The following is a 17055-nucleotide window of genomic DNA, read 5'->3' as shown; positions in this document are numbered from 1 at the left end:
CTGTCCTGGCAGCGGAAGGGGGAACCAGAGGCACGTGCTTTCTCCGGGTTCCTTCCATTCCAAACCTTTTTCCATTCTCCTTTCCCCACTCTTCCTTTTTCTTTCTCTCGTTCCTTCCTTCCTTCCTTCCTTTCTTTCTCGACCGACGCTAATTGCAGCCGAGCAACAGCGCGACACGGCAAATTAAGAAGCGAGCGATCGAGCAGCAACCTTTTGTCGGAGCTAATGCTCTCGGCTTAGCGGCGGTTAATTGGTACAATATCCTCGACCGCCCTCGACTCACGGCTGAGCGAACCGCGGTTTTTTAACGACGAACTGTCGGATTTAGCCTTGATAATCGATCGAATCGATCCCAGTCTCGAAATTAAGATAAGGCGAACGTGTATTAAACGCCAAATATCACGCGCCGTATCACGGAAGAATATATATCTGGCCGAGGGAGGAGGAGGAGGAACGGTTTAATCGATCATCATCGACGCTGAAGATATTCCTCTTTTTTTTCCTTCTTATCCGTTTCCCTTCTTCCTCCTCCTTTCCTCTGCCGATTCTCAACCGTTGCTTTCGTTAGGTCCCTTTTTTAATCGCTGTCGCAGCTCGCCGCTCGCGGAACGAAGCGGTAATTGGACCGGATTGGATCGTAGTCACAAAGTCGATAACCCGGCGTAATTGAATCCGTAAGCAGACTGTCGATCAACGACGGGTCCCCGAGAAACCCGGCCCCAGGTACAGTTCGGGGATGAATGAGAATGCTCGGGTTTTTGCAGCTGGCAGCAAAGGAAAAGATGAAAAAGTTCTGAGTGGCGGGGAGTGTTCCCGTTCACCGGGACACCGGGGATATCGCCGTTGATTTTTTTTTCGTTTAAACGCGCGGCACCCTCCCCTCCACCTCGAATATTCCCCAAGTATACACGTACAGGGACGTACAACTAGGGAGGGGAGGGAAAAAGGAGAAGGAGGAGGGGGATCGAGCGATCCTGGGTAAGAGATAAAATTGTGGCAGGAGAAAAGGAAGGAAACCTTTTGCTTTCGTTCAACGGGAGCGATTACAAACATCGAGAAGGATACGTTCTTCGTTTTTGCGGGATAAATAGAGCTCCCTGCGTTTCGGTCGTGCACCCTTTGACTATTATTCCATCGAATGCGACTGGGAGATATTTTTTTTGAATATTTTTATCGTCCTACTCCTCGTCCCGTCACTGTCACTGTCTTTTTTCCGTAGAATTTAACGCGAGCGTTATTCGTTGGAATATTTTATGCTCCGTTGCTCGGACTACTCCGGGGACGAACGCGTGGAAATCGGTGGATGCTCGTGAATAATACGACCCCCCCTCCGATCCCTTGGTTAAATTTTGCACGGCCACTATTACTACTGTTACTATGTACGCGATTGTCCGCCATTTCATAAATCTCTAAATCGGTACGTAACGTAAAGTTAACGTACGCCATGAGAGGGAGGGGGATTAGTTTGCGCTCGATGGTATAAAATTTATGATATCGCGTCTGAGCTTTTGGATGGACCGAGAAACAGAGAGAGGGAGAGAGAATAAGAGAGAGACTATCTAATTATCCCGTAATACGTTATCCGGAAGATTAAATGAAATTGGGAAACTTCGTGGACGAGGCTAATGGCTAAATGCATATCCAATATCCTCTCTCCTTCTCGATCCTTCATTATTTTTATCAAACTCTCGTAGACTCTTTTCTGCTGCACATTTTCATTAGTTGGTTGAATGAATGAACTTGTCGAACTAAAAGATCTTGGAAGTGAAATCGAAAATCCAAAACTGGCTTGCAGGCTCGAGTAAATAAATTTAAAACGATTCCAATACCCGGATCAAGAAAGCATTTCGCCTAGAATAGGAAACGGTCAACGATACGCGTATATACGAAACGCGTATATATCGTCCGACCCTCCGATTCGTGTAATCCGGACCGTGTCATGCCGGAAATTTCTCTCCATATGACGCATAATGTGGGACATAAGGTTGAAGGGGGATCGAGGCAGCCGGGCTTTGTGGTCTCGGAGCGAGATAAAACTGCCTTCAACGATACAACGACGACCTTCCACGTCGTGGCGTGGAAGAGAATTTCTCTCTCTCTTTCTCTCTACGAAAAAGGGGAGGGAAAAAGAGAGGGAGAGAGAGAGTAAGATATCCCCTATCCTTTCCCTTCCACGATTCTTCTGGCCGCCTCCCTCGCCGGTGAGCACAGAAGAGAGCACGGAATGAAAACGTTCGCCCGAACAGAATAATTCATTGTCCTGCTGAAACCGGCGGTGCTTCACGCTTGTTTGGGGAGCGGATTCATCTGGCAGAGCGGCGGTGATCCTCCACGGAGGCGGCCTCCACCCCCGGAACTCGCGTCCGGATAATCCACCCGTCTCCAACGTTTGTTTTGAATTCTTAAAGCGCAGCGCCGCGACAGCGCCTCATTGTTTCTCCACCTTCGTCCCCGGTGATCGTCGGGTACGCGCGCGATTGTGGCGCGCATTTCCCTCCCCCCGTGCTCGAAATTGATTCCGTGGATCGCGGCACGCAGCGGCGAGGCTCGCGGCTATTCAACCGACACGACGACTCTGAAGCGAGATCGAGTACGATTGTCTACTGCGTACACGTTTCCCGAGATGAAACCGCGTTAAGGGATTTCTTCTTCGAAAATGTTCTCCCGACAAATGGACGAATCTATACTCGATTCGAAGAGCGGGAGGAAAATTAAGAGAGGGCAAGTTTCGAATTTCTCTGTATGAAGGAATATCGAAATATCGATTACGTCGCTTTTCTCTAAATATTTAGTATAAGAAACGAAATTGGATTTCTTTGAAAATATTCTTGGTAAAGACGTCTATATTCCACTCGATAATGGAGGAGCGAGAGGGAAATTAGAAGAGAAGGAAAATTTCGAATTTCTCTGTATGAAGGAATATCGAGATATCAAATTGGAAGTTTTGGAAAGTCGTCGATTACGTCGCTTTTCTTTGGTAAGTTGAAGGATTTTTTTCGAAAATATTCTTGGTAAAGGCTATATTCCACTCGATGATGGAAGAGTTCTCTGTAAGAACGAATATAGAAATACGAAATTGGAAGTTTTGTTTTGAAAGTCATTGATTACGTCGCTTTTTTCTGACAAGTGTGCAAATATTGAGTATAAGAAACAAAATTGGTTGATTAAAGGGTTTCTTCGAGGAAAGAAAATATGACTCGAAAAGAGAGATCAGAAAATTTGAATGATTCGAATTTCTCTATATAAATATATAAGAATGTATCAGAATTGAAAGTTTTTAAAAATTCGTCTATTTCCTCTGACGAGTTGGTTGCTTAAGCTTGATCTCTTCGAAAATATTCTCTAGACAAAAGGTCTCTACATTCCACTGGATGATGTGACGAAAGAGATCGGAAAATTAAAGGATGGAATTTTTCTTTCGAAATGACTAACAAGAGACTCGAGTCAGTTTAGTCGCTCGTCCATCGAACTCTCACGGTTGACAGTTGAGGAAAAAAAAAAAAAAAAAAGAAAGAAAGAGAAAAAAGGTAGGGATGCAAGTGTATAGGGTCACGGGAAAAATAGACAATGGACGAGGAATAGGGTAAAAAGGGAATATGAGAGTGAAATGGAATACGAAATGAAGGGAGGCTTCTTGTGTCCACGTCGCGCTGTCCGTCAAGGTGGTGGTCACCACCACCTCGTTCCCACCTCTCGTACCACGTGTATATACCTTCCTTTTCGTTTCATCCACACCACGCGCACTCACCGTCCTCCTCCCCTCTCCACGCCTCCCCGACCCTACACGGCACGCGTTGTATGTCCGGTCCTGGTTCCCCCTTTACTTTCACGTTTTTGTATGCGGGGTGAGCAGCCCCGCCGCACGGTGGCCGATGTTCGAAAGGGAGAGGAAGAGAGAGAGAGGGAGAGGGAGAGAAAGTTCAGAGAAGCGTGCGGTGACGGAGGAGGAAGGTAGGAGGAAGGGCGAGAGAGAAATCCTCAAAAGGCACAAAGGACGCCCGCATGCATTAAAGGGTAACAATTCCTTCAGAGACAGAGACCGATTCTATTCGTGGTCTGACGTTTGGGAAATTCGTCTGCCTGTTGGCCACGCGACCCATCCACTTTTTTTCCCCTATTCTCCTCCTTTTCCTTCTCTCTTCCTTTCCTTCTTCCTTCTTTCTTTTTCTTTTTGGCTTCTCTCCCTCGTACGAATAACGCGCGCGCGTTTCATCCATACGACTGTGGGACGACGCGTTTAGGTGCGCGAGGAGACGGACCTGCATGTTAATTTCACGCTAGACCTGGCCCCTTTGTCCTTCCCTTGCCCGAGAATGACGAATTATGGCGCGCGGGGAACGTGAAAATAGAGGGGAGGGGGCGTACTTTGCGCCTCTGTATCCATCTCGGCGGTAGAGATACCCACTTTGGAGAGATTCTGCTCTCCAAGCTTGTTATGAATCCGTGGGTTTTTTTCTTTTCTTTCTTTCTTTTTTTTAGATGTCCCGATTACCGGACTTTTTTTCCCCTTTTTTTCCCCGAAACGAACGAGATAAGAAAAATACGCTCGGGGCGATATGAAAATCGTGGAAATAAAAACTTCGGATTTTCACGAGATAAAGCCTCGCGAAATTACTACCGGCCGATGAATGTTTAAAAAAATGAACTCAACTCTTCTTTATTTATTTTCTAATATTCGAAAGAATGTAAATAAATAACGTAATCCGACAATAATCGTACACACGCAATGAAATATATCAAAAAAAAATAAAAAAACTATCGATCAATAATTCATTAAATCTACCATTCACGAAGAAAAAGAAATACCATTCTTCTACCATCCCGTTCACACCGCTAATTAATCCATTTTCGTAAAGGAAACAAAATCTCCAATTACCCTTCAAAAGGAACGAACGAACGAACGAACGAGCGAACGAACCCATCCGCCCATTAACAAAAAGACCATTGGCATTTCCTCCTCGATCAATTATTTCCTCTCATCGAACGAGCCGTCGAACAAGCAATCAGCGACGCTTCGAAAAAACGGCGCTCTCTGTAACGGGTTCACCGTGCGAAATTCCCGCTCCGGCGATTATGCATCTCTCGAAAGTCTCGCGAGGGGCGGGGGATTTTCGTGTTCAAGCTCACGCACGATCGTGCATCTGGAATTGATCGCGGCTTACGGCTTTAAATGCCGTGGAGGCCGACCGGCTCTATAAAGTCGCCACGCCGGAAATTATAACTCGGATGCCGCGGCGGGCCGCGTAAAACGCCCCCTTTTACGAAATAATTTACCAGCCCGACTCGTTAGCGCGGCATTCAAAGTGAGACGCAAAGGAAGAGTCTTGTTAGCCACGGATATCTCTCTCTCTCTCTCTCTCCCTTTTATCCCTTTTCCATCTTCGACTCGTTGTCAACTTCCTTGGGGCGATCCACGGATTTTTCGGGCGAAACTACGTACGAGTCGAGTCTCCACTGATCCACCTTTTACAGCCTCTAATTGATGCATCGAGATTTGCATAAAGGCAAGCAAGGCAAAGCTGTTGACACCTTGGAGAAATTTTAACGTTGCCACCGCCGATACGTACGTTGATAAAGTGGCCAATATCTTTGCAGTTTTAAACGTTTTTTTCTTTTTTTTTTCTTACCAACGAAGAAATATCATTCGAGGTTTTGGAACCCCTCCGGCGTTTAGGATATTTTAAATCGTACGACGGGGGATAACTTTATACGAGGAGGCTAGGTTGGGTGGCAACGGTTGAAAACCGTCGTGGTTAATTCGAATAATTATTGCTCGGCCGGTGTCGCCTCGGGGTAGTTAAAGGAGGCGCTGATGGCAATAGTTTGAAACACGTTTATTTTCAACTCGAGGATATCGAAGGAAATAAATATGAATATATATATATACACAATTTGTGTGATAATATACAATTTCAAATGGCTCTTTGTGCCATGTAAATAGAACTCTAACGAAAAACCAGTTAATAATTATCGTATATGTCTTGAGAAAAATTCTAAATAAAAGATTCGAAATCAAATCAACATATATTCATTCTTTGAGAATGAAATTTCCAAGTAGCAACTATTAAACTAGCAAAGATTCTGTTCCACGGAGAAAGAAATGGATGGAAAAACAAAAGAGAGGGGGAATTAATCGTAATAGGTCCGTGATCGTTGGAAATTTTACGGCGTTCGAGCACGTGGTGCCGCCGCCTCTCTCAACTTCCAAGTGGCAGCTTGGCTAAAAGCTTTCCGCAATTTTCGAAACGATTATGATTTGGCGAATGGTAATGAGGTCAGGACAGAAGCGCATTACGACGGACCGTGGCCGGCCACGCTTCCAAGTCACGACAGTTTAATTAATTTATTGACCGGACTTTTCTCGTTACGGCAAGTCTGTCGACTCCGGCTGTTTAGCAAACACGAAAGCCCGCGTCCTCGAGTAATTACCCCTTGGGGCAGCTTGATTTACGGTTATGCCACCGCGCGTTTGCGTTTCCCAAACATCTCGCGATCTCGTGACTTTACGGGAAACACGATTTTCAATGGAAGAAAGGGACGGAGAGGTGCGAGTACGAATTTGAAAATAGAATTCGGGATTCGTTCCGTTTGAAGGAGGGGGAAAAGAAAGAGGAACATTTTCTCATCGAGCGCGAGAGAAAGATTAACAATTGATTGAATAAAACGTTCGTTTTAAATTTTTCAATCCTCGAAGTAAGATAATTTAATTTATTCGTTGTTAAAAATTATACTGGTCTCGTACCAGTCCAAGTTTCTTCATATTTTTTTCTAAATTTTCTCCTTCGGATGAAGATCGATAAAATTTTCAAGCGAGAATAATACCTCGTAATAATTCTATCAAACGAAGAATTTTACGCGATGAGAGGAAAAACAGGATGATTTAACGGAGTCGTAAAGCGTGTACAAAGGAAACGTGGAAGCATGCCTGTAAACCAACCCTGACTTTTACGGGATTCAAGGATGTAAAGCGACCAGACGAAAAGAATCTGATGGAAAAGAACGGCCGGGTTATTTCGCTTCTTCGTTTAATCACCTGTAACACCTGTTCTTACTCCCGTCGTATAATATATGGCTCGTGAAAGCCGTTCGTCCAGTTTGTTCAATGAAATCGTCGAAACGAGTCGGGAGTCGGGAAGATTCCAACGAAGGAAACACAATGGCGGAATTGTTCTTCCATCTTTTTTTTTTCTCTCGCGAGTAATAAAATAAAACTTTTCCAGCGACCCCTCCAACGTGCCTCGACCATCCTCCTATCGAATCCTCCTAATTCTTCTGAAAAATTTATTTTCTCCATTTTTTTCCTCGATCTCGAATTTATTCCTTTTAAAATTCACGAATCATTAATTTCATTACTCCTTCCACGCTCATTCCAAATTTCTCAAAATTTTTAACTCGAAATTCCCGAATACTGTTCCTTCTCCATCCCCCTCTCCCCCCAAATTTGTCCGCATTAAAATTCACGAGATCGCCCATCCCAATAAGCACACGCTCGGTATTCATGCCCGATCAAGGTCAATTTTCCTGCTCGCTTCGCTATTCACTGCCAGATTCGGGTCAGCACCGGTGCCAAAACCCAGCCTTAACCCTTCGCCCCCGCCCATTTCGCCGATAATCGAACCTCCCCCTCTCTCTCTCTCCACCTTTCACCCCTCTCGGCTGATGGAACGCGATACATTCGCCCCCATACGTTCCCATACATCTCTTCGCACATTCGGCCTTCGGCTTCGACCACGCGTTCCCGTCGTTCGTCTCTCGCGGCTCGCTCGAGCCGAGGACGATTTCAATTCCATTCTCGGTTTAAGCGATACATGGGAACGGAAGAGGCGGGAGAAAGAATCGAAGGACGAAAGACGATGGAAGGTGAAGGAACTGCGAAGGAGAAGGAAGAGAAGAATCGAATACGAAAGATGATGTAGGAAATAGAAATAGGCGAAGGAGGAATCAAAGAGTGATACGTTGTGATAGAAGAAGGAAAGTTAAGAGCAAAGGAAGAGTAAAAAATCGAAGAACAATGGGATGAAGAAAGAAAGAAGAAGAAGGAAAAAAAGAATTGAAAGATAACATAGAAATAGAAATAGAAATAGTCGAAAAAGTGATGCGCTATGATGGAAGATTAGGGATAAAGGAAGGGTAAAGATGGAATGAAGCGCCATAGAGAGCAAAGAATCGAAGGACGAAAGACGATGGAATGAAGGAACAACGAAGGAAAAGGAAAAGAAGAATCGAAGAATGATACGCTGTGATAGAACAGGGAAGGGTGATGATGGAATGAAACATCATAGAAAAATCGAAGGACGAAAGAGGAATGAAGGAATAATGAAGGAGAAGGAAAAGAAGAATCGAAGGGTAATACATGATAGAAAAAAAAGAACAAGGACAAAGGAAGGATGATGATGGAACGAAATGCTATAAAAGAATCAAAGGACGAAAGACGATGGAATGAAGAAACAACAAAGAAGAAGGAAAAGAAGAAGCGAATAAGAAAAATAATATAGAAATAAAAATAGAAATAGATGAAATCGAAGAGTGATGCTCTATGATAAAAGAAGAAAGATTAGGAGCAAAGGAAGGATGATAGAACGAAGCGTCATAGAAGAATCGAAAAACGATGGGATGAAGAAACAACGAAGGAAAAGAATCGAAGGATGATACACTGTGATAGAAAAAGGAAGAACAAGAATAAAGGAAAAGTGATGATGGAACGAAGCATCATAGAAGAATCGAAGGACGATGGGATGAAGGAGAAGGAAAAGAAGAAACGAAAGATGATATAGAAATAAAAATAGAAATAGACGAAAGAGAAATCGAAGGGTGATGCTCTATAATGGAAGAAGAAAGATTAGGGGCAAAGGAAAAATGATGATGGAACGAAGCATTATAGAAGAATCGAAGGACGATAGGATGAAGGAAAAAAAAAAGAAAAAACGAAAGATGATATAGAAATAGAAATAGAAATAGACGAAAGAGAAATCGAAAGAATGATGCTTTACGATGAAAGAAGAAAGAGGGAAGGGTGATGATGGAACGAAGCGGCATGGAAGAATCGAAGGGAACGAAAGGGAGGGGGTGTCTCGATGTCGCGGATAAACGATCTAGATAGCGGAGTTTATGGTTCCGCGGGCGGATCACGGGCCCGTTGCATAAATTCCAACGTGGTGGATATAATGTAAAGCTAATACACTGGTTATTCCAGCTCGGATGGTGGGAAAGGATCGGAGGGTTTGGCCGGGAACAGGTCGTCGAAGGAGAAAAGAAACGAAAGGGAAAGCGTGGACGGGGCCAGGGCTCGGAGAAATAGCCTGGGAATAGTAAATTTTCGTTGCAACGTTATTAGCATACGAGTATTTAGAATGAATTATTGGCCGGTTCCGCTAATCCCCTGTGGGTGGGTATATTTGGTACAGCCTCTTACAACCGACTATCCGCTCCATCCTACGTCAGGTGTATCCCTCAGGAGGCAGCATTATATCCTGCATATTTTATACCATCTCGTTGCTCTTTGCTCCTGCAACGTGCTTTCGTTCGGGATGCGCAACGATGAAAAATCGTTGCACTTTGCGAAACTCGGCATCAGAAGAGTTTCGTGTCATCATGTTTAATTCTTCGCGACAAGACAAAGAATTTTCCTTCTTTATTCCAGCAATTGGAATCAGGGGAAAATTATTCAGGATAGAATATTCTCGTAGAACGATATATTACTATTCTCGAGAATTTAAGGATTTTTTTAACGAATGAAAATCCTATCAGATGAAATCTGAACACAGTAAATATCGAAATTTCGTTAAAAATATACAAATAATTCCAAGATCTTTAAATACATGAGTAACTTCGTTTATCTTCGTCGTTAACAATATAAACCAATTTAAATTTGTTGTCTTATTAATTCTAATCGTAGAATCTTGACAGGCGAGGAATCGTCGCCGTTTATATTCTAATTCTAGAAACGTCGATTAAGCGCGTGGGACGCCGGAAGCTGACCCTGAAGACTGGAACCCGGCAGAAATCGCGGCTAATTGCGCGGCTCGTGGCCGACCTACCCTTTCGTATATTCGTCGATTAAACCGCATTTTGCGGTTCACCCTCTCGGCAGCATTCTTACTTTATTAAGCGTAGAGTTATGCCTGCGGGGGTCTCCGGGTCCATCTCAATGTCGAGCCGGGGACAATAATTGAGAGTCCCGCTCTTGGAACGAAAGCTGTTGGAACGAGAGGAGTAAAAAGATCGGGCACGCTTCGAGAAACCGATGGCTCCCCAGCCTCCTTCGTCAAATGAATTCTTATCTCTCCGATCTTGAGAGCTCGATTGTTTTACTTACTAAGAGAAAGATACTGTTCGCGTGTATGGTTATGGAAGTTATTTCTGTCGATTACTAGGGCCACGTTTATATAATCTGCTCGTGAACGAACGGTTGGTAAACGGTTCGTTGTAAACTATTGCGCTGTTGACGTTATAGGCAATTTTGCTGGCGAACTTTGAACTTTCATGTTTGCGAATTGTTCGTTCGTATTCGCGATTTTAGAAACTGCTTCGATTGTACCAGTGTGTTCCATCTATGTTATCTCTGACTCATGAATTACCTTGTGTGTGTACGAGTGAGTCATTGAGATGGGAAAAATCATACTTGAGTATACTTGTTCAGTTTAGATTATGTATAAATTCCAATGAAAAAATCTAGACTATATTGAAAGGAATTATTCGAAGAAAAGAGCATTGAATCTTTACTTTTTTCTTTCTTTTTTCATTTACAAAACCGAGGGAATTACTTTGGATAATTCTCATACGCAATTTCTACATTTGCACAAATTTTAAAGAAATAAAAATCGAACGTCATTTCATCATCCTATTCCAAATTAATCGCAAGAAGCAACCCTCCTAAATTCAAAGAATTATCCACCAAAGCATATCCAATAAGCTCAATCCCTTCCTCTAAACCAATGATGAGGAAAATTTAATAGTTGAAGTTAAATCACTTCGATAATGCCAAACGGCCAAGATTACGAATCGACAGTAATAGGCCACGAATATTATTAATAAATAATTATTTAAAATAATTTTATTCGAAAAAATCAAAAAAATCACAGAGAAAAATATAGAAAGAAAGCAGAAGAACAATTTCGAATCTCTCTATAGAAATACATAACGCTTATTCCCTCGATCCTCGATTCGAATCCTCTTCGAGAAATCGTCCAAAAATTAATCTAATTCTCTAAACTAAACCCCCTTTCAAAGAATCAAAAAAATCGCAGCGCTGGAGGGAGGCGGGAAAATATGGAAGGGAAGGAGGGCTGCCCGCGGGGTGTCCAGTGTCCCGCACGCGTCACCAGCTCCGCAGGCGTAAATCGTTCACGGTCAATTTCCGAGAAGATCCAGCGACGCGTGGTCGCCTCTTCCTCCTCGTTTCCACGTTGAAGACGAGGCAGCGGGCGGGCGATGATGGGCCCCGGCGTCAACGAGGATGCTCAAAGACGGTTGGGGGTCCTGACGCACCTGATCGCCGGTCATCCATCCAAGCCGCAGACGGAAGGTGTGCACCAACTCCGCGGGAATTCGTTGCCCTACGTTTCGTTGCGTACACGCCGGCTTTGTAATGGCTTTCTAATTGCGACGCGCTGCGGCCGCGGTTTGATTCGCCGTGGGACGAAAAGCGAGCGAAAGAGGAGGAGGAGGAGGAGGAGGAGCCAATTGGAGGAGCGAAATTGGAAATTGATGGGAGGGAGTGCTCTGTGCTCTTAAATTGTTTCTACTGTGGAGTAAGAGGATTGGAGTAAGGGAGAGAAAGAGAGATTGATTTGGACTTCGAGATTCTTGTTGACGGCAGTGATGGGGAAAATTTAATAGTTGAAGTTGCGAATAAAGTTGCTTCGATAATTTATTGTTCGTAACTTAATGGAAATAATTATAATTGCAATCTTAAATACTTTTTCAACAGTCAATTGTGGTTGACTTGTGGAGACTTGAAATTTTCTTTCGATCCAGTTAAAAAATAAAGGTAAAGATAAAAATTTCGAATAAAGTTATTATAGCTGATTCGCTTTTCATATAGTTGAGCCGTTTGCCAATATAATTATTTTCGATTATTATTACGTTTTGAACAATAAATTATTTGCTCTCGTAACTTCAATTATTAAATTTTCCTCATCACTCTGTCTTGGATTCTGATGCTTCTAGATGTAGTTAAAAATTCGAGGCTAAGTTTTTTAGATTATGTTTCGAACAATAAATTATTTACTCTCGTAACTTCAACTATTAAATTTTCCCCATCACCGATCCTAAAGAAGCATTGGATTCTTTTAGACGTAGTTAAAAATTCGGGGCCATGTTTTTTTTCAGATTATAAAACCAGAGATTACGTAAGAAATTTCTAAGGAATAATTCGGCTTGGAATAATTGGCTCAATTGCCCGAGTTGAAAGTTTCGGTCGATCCGACTATTTAAACGGATTAAAGAAATCGAACTGACTAAAAGTCAGCAACCAAACAAGATGAAATAAAATGACTTATATATGCTACGACATGCATATCCATCCCTTCTCGTCGATTGTTCGGGTCGAAATGATAGAAGGCAAGGGCAGGTTTTCCGTGGCAAGGCCAGGAGGAAGATCTACGGGGCCAATTGTTGGCCCGGTTGTCATTTCGAGCGTGGAGGAAGGAAATGTAGCCGAAAGAAGTTATGGCGTCCAGACGTCTCGGGGGTTGGCGGAGGGGCGCGAGATTTTTTTCGGAAATTGACCGTAAACGATCGGGTCAATTTACGCTCGGAGTGTGGCGGCACGATTCCCTTCGATCGATTGTGACCGAGCTGACGTGGCGCCGCCCTTAAAGGAGCGGAAAAATGGGAATTTAAACGACCTCTGCCACGCGAGCCTCTCTTAGAATCTTAATTGGAGGCGAAGACAAAGGCGAGAGTTGCACAAAGAGTTGAATCGCCCTTCCTTCGGGACGTTGGAAAAAAAAGAAAGAAAGGCTTATAATATATAAACAACCGCGATGCTCGAATCCGACGATCGAATTATTTCGATATAGAAACTCGGTTCGTTATTCGAACTAATGACTTTTTTTTTTTTTGATCCAATTTTTCGAGTCTCGTTAGCGAAATATGATAAAAAAAAATCCGTTCTGGGGAAGGGTTTTCGAGGATTAGATTATTGGGTTTATTTGTCGTGGATTTAGGAGAAGCTATCAATGTTTCGCAACGAAGAACGGATGTAATTGATGAGTTGTACGGGCAGTCGGTTACGTCTACCTCATGACAGATTTCATATAAATGGATTTCCACGGTGGACGATTAATTTTCAACCGGGGGCAAACATCGGGGACTGTATCGGACAACCTTTCGAAATTTCGTTGAAAATTCATAAGCGTCGGACGCGATTCATCGGTGAATATCGCGAATCGATGCTCATTTCCAAGGAGTTAATATTCAAAATGGGCATTAACGGGGAGGGGTCTGTAGGGCTACCGTTAATCTTCGATGGCATGTGGGACCACTCACGGCGCCCCGCAGGTCGCTTCATCGCGTTCGCGTTAATTATGCAAATGGATAATTAGCATTTCGATTATTTCGACAGAGCCACCAACCGATCGGAATCTCGACTCTGTCGAGCAAATTCGCAATTCGCCTTTTCCGGCTCGATCAAGGATCGATCCAAGCCCTGCTGCTCGATCGACCAACACTCTCCACACGTACGCACTCTCGAAGATCGAGTCGAAAAACAAACAGTGTCACAGTCCATCTAGTTGCGTAAATACGCTTCTCATAAATAACGAGGACATCGGTTCGTCCTCATCGAGATTCGAAGGCACAACGATGACAGGAGGATTGGACGCGAACGTCATCGAATCGGTAGGAGAAATTTACGAGAGGCTTCGTCCGATTCGATTCGTAGGAATTTGTGGTTGTGGAAGAAGGGCGGCCGGCCCGGCTACGCCTAGGAATATTAATCGTCGGCACGAATTCGCCAGAGGGGGTTCCACGAACCGATGTCGATTGATCAATGGAAAAAACGAATCGACTCGACTGCAGAAATAAACTGTTAGTCTTATGAATATATTCATACCCGGTTCATCAATATTCAAAACCTACTTTCCTCCGCTTAAATCCGCTGAAATCGGATGTGTGACCGGCGGATCCGGTGCCCCCGTCCCCGACCACTACTACGAACTCTCTCGTTGTAAAGGCGCTTCGTGTTTTTTCAGAAAAATGTCGTCTCCTCCCTCGCCATTCGCACCGATCCATTTCGATGAAACACAATCGAAACTGCCATTTCATCCTCTCGCAAAAGGCAAGATTTCCCCTCGACTCCTCGAATTTCGACAAGAACGAGAGAAACGAGAAGATTCGTGCGATTTAGATCCACTCCATTGGAACGTGGAACTACGCTCTCCTCTCTCTCTCTCTCCTCCTCATCCACGCATTCGTACGTCGAAGGAATACCGAACGAGGGAGTCGCTCGATCGGATCGCGAATTCGTCGTTCCCTTGGACCACCTCCAACTACCCGATTCCGTGACCCTTTCTCTTTCATCTATCATTGCCTGTTGCGTCATTTCCACGGCCGTACCCGGTTGAACGTGACGCGAGTCGATATCGAGGGATCGGTGGGAAGAGTAGCTCGAGAAGGCAGCCCACGTCCCGATTCGGCAGTTTTACAGGGGGCGAATAGATCAAACCCGCTAATGGATCAGACTCCTCCTCCTCCTCCTTCTCCTCGATATCGCTTCCTCCCCCTTCTCAATCCAGCCGAATCCGAGAGGCCGAGGAAGGAAATTAGCAAGTCTTAAGAGGATCCCTCCTCGCGTTAATCGACGGGGCTGATTTCTGCGGCGTGGCTCTCGGACAATTTGCCACGGGGAAATTTCATTTGTCCCGTTCCCTTTTCGGGTGCGTGAACCGATCCTATCGACGACCACCCCTCTCGAGGGTCTCTTCTCGCTAATCCACCTTATTCCCTTTCAGATCGTCGTCGTCGACGTCTCTTTTCATCCTCCTCTCCTTTCTTCCCTCTCCGATCGAGAGAAAGAGAGAGAGAGAGAGAGAGAGAGTGGTACTTGTCTCCATTCGAGGGCTCGGGAGCGGATTAATCGATGTTATCCCGACTTCCTCGTTCGAACCGTGAAAACGTCACTCGTGTAAACGGGGCCCGTGTTGCGAGCGAGCCCGTGTTGAACGAGAGAAATCAGATTTGAGCCGGCGGCCGACGGCTTTCTAACAATAAGTCGGATCAAGGGTGGCTTGGTCTGGCGAACGCAGAAGAATCGGCCGAACAATGATACACTCGAAGATGATTGTTCACTCACTCGTTCACTCACTCTTTCTCCTTTCAGCTGATGGGATCATCCCTTTCTTGTTTATCACAGAGTGAGAAGATTCTTTCGTTACAGGATTTGACGAGATCGATAGTAGATTACCCTCTTTTTCCTTCTCTTTTTTTTCTTTGTTTAATTGGAGCAAGATTTTCGCGGAGCAACACGAGTAAAGTTTCGTTTCGAGGATGACGAATAGGGTGAAACGCGTCACAGAAGCACCAGAAGGAGAATGGTTAACGATAATTCAATCCCAATGATTTCGTTTCACGTGGTTCACGACGTTCCAACGCGTGTACGAACGCATCCACAAATCCGTATCCCCGCGCGGGACAAAAGAGAGGGAGATTTACAAACAAATGGCTCACCTTATTCTAATACGAATACCGCTTTTGTACGGACGTCGATCAGGCATAGAACGCGCACACACCGAACAGCACGTAAGAAATCATCGATCACAGCCCGATTCAGACTCCTCTTCCCGCCTTTTCTCTCTTCTCCAAAACTCCGATTCTCCAAACTCGATTCCCCTCTCACTCCTTGTCACAATTCAATGCCGCGCACTTCAACGTTCCAGCCGAACTTGGTTTTTCACAAGATGAAAAATCGTGTACGTGTAAAATTTATTGGCCGAAGAAATAAGGAGAGAAAATAAAAACGAACGAATTCGAAAAAGGAAGGGAGAGGAAAAGAGGGTGGGGGAGGAAAAAGAAAAAACAAAGAGGGGGGGAGGAGAAATTAAAAGGGGAGGGGAGGAAAAAAAAAAAAAGGAAGAAAGAAAGAAAGAAACAATCCGAAAGAAACGCGATAACAACGATTCACGATCACACACGCGTCGATCTATCCAGAGTCCACTCGGATTATCCACACTGATTATCTTACTCTCGCAACAGTGGCCGTAGCTGTGATGGATCGGAACCAAGGCTCCCCCATTCAATATCTCCCCGAGCGGCACACGTTTCGCGAACCGGCGGCGAGAGAGGGGGAGGGGAGGGAGGACGAAAACAACGTGTAGCAAGCGCAACAACCGTACCGTCACGGCGCCACGGCACTAACTGACAGGCTGACGAGAGCCTCGGCTCGCTCGAAGGAGCGAGGCGGGCAGCCGTGGCGGAGGAGAGGGGGGCGGGGGGCGGGGGGCCGCGCCACGGTTGTTTCTCTCTCGATCGGAGAGGAGCGCACGGAGTCCGCTCTCGTTCAATCTCCCTTCCTCGCGCTCCACCGCCACCTAGCGGCGCTCCGGCAAACCCGTGAGCGGGTACTGAGCGGCCTCTGCCCCCCCTCCCCGTCGCGGAAGCGGCTGGTGGGGGTGGAACGAGCACGTGGGGCGGCCTGGGAGGGTGGCCGAGTGGCGGAGGAGAAGGGGGGAAGGTTGCAAAATATGTTGTAGAAATGGGGTGGCCGATGAATGCGGTCGCCCGTAGACTAGGGATTTTATTGATCTTTTTTCCACCCCACGCTCCCTCCGCGGGAGGGAGGGGGGAGGCAGGTGGTGGTGGCGGTGGTGGTGGTGGTCGTGCGACGCGTACACTCGCGCACGCTTAATTAGCGGCCCGAGCGTGGACTTACGTCGCGTGCGGTACGCACGCCTTCGTACGCCACGCTTCGCCACGCCACGCGGATCGTTCGCGGATTTTCGATCGCGAAAAGAGGGGAATAGGGAGAGTGGAGAGGGGGAGGGAGGGTAGGGGGATCGATCGATCTGCGGCCAACTTCGCCCCATTGAGATTAAACGGGTCGAATCGGGCCGGTTG

The 17055-nt window shown here is 45.3% G+C and overlaps 1 protein-coding gene across 1 annotated transcript in view; it reads right to left on the bottom strand.

Moving 5' to 3' along the window:
• Positions 1–16372, bottom strand: part of LOC411212 (discoidin domain-containing receptor 2) — a 122057-nt gene extending 105685 nt beyond the window's left edge. The window contains exon 1 of the mRNA XM_394686.7: positions 15670–16372. The gene's annotated coding sequence lies outside the window, so the exon portion shown is untranslated. The remainder of the gene's footprint in view (positions 1–15669) is intronic.
• Positions 16373–17055: the final 683 nt, after the last annotated feature.

This window comes from Apis mellifera, linkage group LG7, assembly GCF_003254395.2.
Source record: "Apis mellifera strain DH4 linkage group LG7, Amel_HAv3.1, whole genome shotgun sequence".
NCBI lineage: Eukaryota > Metazoa > Arthropoda > Insecta > Hymenoptera > Apidae > Apis > Apis mellifera.
This window is presented reverse-complemented; position numbering and strand designations above follow the sequence as displayed.